Genomic DNA, 4,749 nt, shown 5'->3' with positions numbered 1-4,749 from the left:
CTAGGTGCCTTTCCACCTTTCGGCTCAGCCACCACTCCCTCTACCACTCCATCCATACTGCCCGCACGCTGGACGCAGTGTTCATTTTGTGTTTTTGCTTTTTCCCTGTTCAGGATTTGCAGTCATCTAAAATTTCAGTCCAATCATCTACCCTACAATTTCTGATTAAAAAGTTATAAAACCTTGATACAATCTCATTTTTTCTTCAAACAAAGTAAGACTTTCCAATTTAAGAAGGGATACTTTGTCTACTTTCAATTTACCGAACCCCATCCAATCATATAATTCGCTACTAAATTACCTGCAGTACAGACGATCCTGGTCAAAACTTGTTTCGATCTTCTTTCATCGACAACCGAATTCAATTGGCTACGAGATTTTGGTTCCAAAAATATTTAAAATCCATTTTAATCCAGTCTGATATTCCAGCAATTAAATTTTCATTCAGATAATTCATTCAGCATCACTGCCGCAACCACTGCCGCTACAAAAGGTCTCTCTAATCAACAAACTTAGGCCCTCAGTCACAGGTTGTCAGAATCATTCAAATCCTACATTAGATTCAAACACTTGCATATCAGAAAAGCTCATGTACCCCTAGTTGTTTTGTTTGCTTCACCTGCACATTCATCAAAATAAATAAATAATTATATGTATGTTTATCTGCGTGCGTTTATACTTGAGAATATTCTGTATGTACAGTATTCGTATATATTTTTCCCAGCATTTTTCACACACAGTTGCACTCTACCGCGCATGTCGTTGTATGGGCTCCCCGTTTGTAGGCAGTGCAGAATTTTCTTTCACCAATTTAAGTTTCGCCCCTTCGAATCGCCGGTCGAGCCCCATCACTCATTTTCTTACCTTTATATTTTCATGCCAAATTTGCAACAGGACCTACCCGTCCAATGCTGTGAGCATCTCCGCAAAAGCTCCCTTTGGATGCTGCGAGGGTCCTCCCGGTTGGACACCAGATTTTTAGCTTTTTTAAACCCTATTCTAGAGCCTTCCTGTTTGACTGCAGGCGGGACCTACCCGTCCGATGCTGCGAGCGTCTCCGTTAAAGCTCCCTTCGGACGCTGCGAGGGTCCTCCCGGTCGGACACCAAAATTTTTTTGCTTTTTAAACCTTATACTCAAGCATTTCCTTTTTACTACAGGTGGGACCTACCCATTCGATGCAGCGAGCATCTTCGCTCAAGCTCCCTTCGGATGCTGCGAGGGTCCTCCCGGTTGGACGCTTAATTTTACTTATTTAAAAATTTTACTGTTGAGCATTCATGTTTGACTGCAGGCGGGACCTACCCGTCCGATGCCGTGAGCACCTCAGCCAAAGCTCCCTTCGGATGGTGCGAGGGTCTCCCCGGTCAAACGCCTAATTCGAATGTTGCTTGTTTCGCTTTTAAAATTTTTCACCATCCTCACCAGCATTTCCCCACTGCATGTGGAGACGTCTCGTTCGATGCTGCTAGCGTCTCAACCAAAGCTCTCGTTGGACACTGCAGCGGCCTCCCAGTGAATTTGCCTTAACTCGTTTAATACCGCACATCATTCTAGTTTGCAAATGCGCTCCCCGTTTGACTGCTGGCGGGGCTTTCCCATCCGATGCTGCGAGCATCTCAGACAATGCCCCCGTCGAATGCCGCGAGAGCCCTCCCAGTCAAACCACTATTTTTTTTTCCCACCGCTTTCCATAGGTCTTTACGCTTACACTTTTTGGGGATGTTTTTTCTGGCTGCTGTCCATCATTTATGTGGCATTTTTGGGGAGTACTCTGGGTTCGGGCTAAAATTCCGAGCTCGGAGCCCTCTCCTCGGACAGCACGCCAAATATGCTTTATCTCATTCCCTATCGATTACATGTTAATGCGAACTCGTGAAATGAAGTTTATTTAACTAAGTTCGGGAGGAGCATGGTCATGTGATCCAACAATCAGTGCGAAGAGGTGCCTATAAATGGCAGTCCCTCACCTCTGTCCCGTGACAGATTTTTTGCAGCATCCCTCCTCCACCCCATCACCTCACTTTCATCTAAATTCATTTATCACAGTTAAAGAGAGGGGAGTACTCTGGGTTCGGGCTAAAATTCCGAGCTCTGAGCCCTCTCCTCGGACAGCACGCCAAATATGCTTTATCTCATTCCCTATCGATTACATGTTAATGCGAACTCGTGAAACATATTTAAATACAAACATTAAGGCATATTTAACAATCACTATTTTCCGTGTTGATACAGCATTTAAAGAACAACAAAAAGAAAAAAAACGAAGAAAAAAAACAAAAAGAAAAGGAGGGTGAGGGTCTTAAACATCCAAAGCAGAAAGAAGCCTCGGGGGTCTCCATGCAAATCTGTTGCGCTTTTTTGCAAGTGGTACATACTTGTATGCGGTGAGTGATGCGGGTACCTAGGGGAAAACACGGTTTGTCGAACCATTCGCAAGGTGGTCCTCGCACTGTACTGCTACATTAACAGCTTCAATTCCCCAGACATTTCCCGACCATGTCCTTAAAAGAGGGCTTTTATAAAATTGCCTGTAAGATTATTAACACATTTAACAGTCTACATTCACTTAAAAAAAGCATATTTCACTTTGGGCACCCAAATATATTATACAATGAAGTACATGTTAATGATTTTAAATCTTGATTATTATTGTTGTATTTATGATATGGATTCCCTAGAGTCATAGGAGTAATAGCCTGCACACCTGTTGCAATCTCCACAGCTCTAGGAGAACATGAGGCAGATTATGTAAACAGAAAAAATATTTCACAGCCTTAATGTTCAGGTAGGCCTACATGTGAGATGATTTTTTTCATTTCAATGAGATGAATCTTTAAATTAATAATAACAGTAAAACATGAAAATGATCTGCATATAATAAATGCATGATCACAAGCTTGGATGCCAAATGGCCTGGCTCAGTACATGACTTATGAATTTTCTGTGAGTCTGTGTTGTGTCAGCACTTTGAAGAAGTGTTAATCTTGAAGTTTATATTGGCTGGACACGAGCGATCTCACGACGAGAAAATATCAGATTAATTAAGATGTAAACTTTATGAAGTAATTACACACAATGCGTTCATCTACCTATACTATATAAACAATATTTTAAGGAACATAACGACACATAATAATCTTATTTTTTATGTTTAAAATACAGGTATGCACATGTTATTGTAAATATGTAACATTAGGTTTGTAATTATAGTTATATGGCGATGTAAACATACTTACACATTATAAGAGGTGTGATATCTTTAATCATGAAAATGTGAATAGTTCAGCATCACATGAAACACAAGGTAACTGTCTAATAACTATTTCAATAATGTGTCAATCAATAAATACTTTTGTCTAAGAACTGCCTCGGATATCTGAATAGGACTGAAAGTAAATGTACTTGCATCTCAAAAGTCAAAATGTTTGAGAAATCATTAGAAAATTTGCTACAGGTAGGATCAACTCTGAATATACACAAGTATTTAAAAAGCTATGTTCCAGTGGTTAAGTTAAAGGGATACTTCACCGATTTAGCATTCAGCTTTGTATCTGTAGAAACCCGGCAGTATTACTGAATGACCATGTTTCCCTCCATCATTTCCCCCTGAGAGGAGAGATATCTGCATTTTGGTTCTGCAAAAAAGTCCTCCGATGATGCAAAAATCGTCATATTACATCATCGGAGGACTTTTTTGCAGAACCAAAATGCAGATATCTCTCCTCTCAGGGGGAAATGAGGGAGGGAAACATGGTCATTCAGTAATAGTGCCGGGTTTCTACAGATACAAAGCTGAATGCTAAATCGGTGAAGTATCCCTTTAATGATGATTATTTTTACCATTTTGTTGTATCTTAGAATTTCTCTGTTTCCTTAGGATGTGACCCTTATGCTGAGTTTACACCAAACGCGTTTTGGGCGTCAAAATCGCGTCTACCGCGCCTAGTTTGCCCCTTGAACACTTTGAATGCATTCGCGCGTGTAGAGCGGAGTAGACGCGAGGAAAAAGAAAGCATTTGACGCGCGTCCGAGGCAAACTCCGCTTCTTGTGGGAGGGGCAACAGCTGTGCGAGTGTCTGTTTGCAAGATGACTGATGTTGATTTGCATTTATCAAGACTGTTACCAGTTTTTATTGGGTAACCTTACTATAGGGGTAAAATAAACGACGTGGGTCGATAAACGTTACGTGACTCAAAAGTGAAGTGTGTATTACAACTTACCAGGTTGCCCAAAGTCCTTACTGACACTCTTCAAAGCGAGGTCCTTTTTATTCCTGTATCCTATAGAAACAAGAACTTCTGTCATATAGCTCCGAGTGGCTGCTTGAATGAGTGACTCCGGGCGGGGCTGCCACCACAGCAGCAGGCAGGCTTCTGATTGGTTAACGCGGCGCGAAATTCCGCCAAAGTTAAAATTTTTCAACTCGGGCGTCAGCCGCAAATTCGTGTGAACCGCAAAATGCACAAAAGCACCATTGCTTCACGCGCGAATGAGGCGGAAACGCGTCTTCCGCTCCGCGCCGAATGCCTCTTCCGCGCCGCGGGACCTCCTGACGCGCGTCAACGCGTCTGCACATTGACTTAACATTGAAATCACTCGCGCTTCACGCCTCTAACGCGGTTGGTGTAAACGTACCATTAAGCAATAATAGTAAACTGACAAGCAGCCGTAGTGATAATAGCGCGGTACTTTATTTACATATGAAGTTTCAGTGCACAAACAGTGTATTTAAAGACATCTCCTCCC

This window comes from Misgurnus anguillicaudatus, chromosome 19 (assembly GCF_027580225.2).
Source record: "Misgurnus anguillicaudatus chromosome 19, ASM2758022v2, whole genome shotgun sequence".
Lineage (NCBI taxonomy): Eukaryota > Metazoa > Chordata > Actinopteri > Cypriniformes > Cobitidae > Misgurnus > Misgurnus anguillicaudatus.
Note: the sequence above shows the minus strand (reverse complement) of the source record.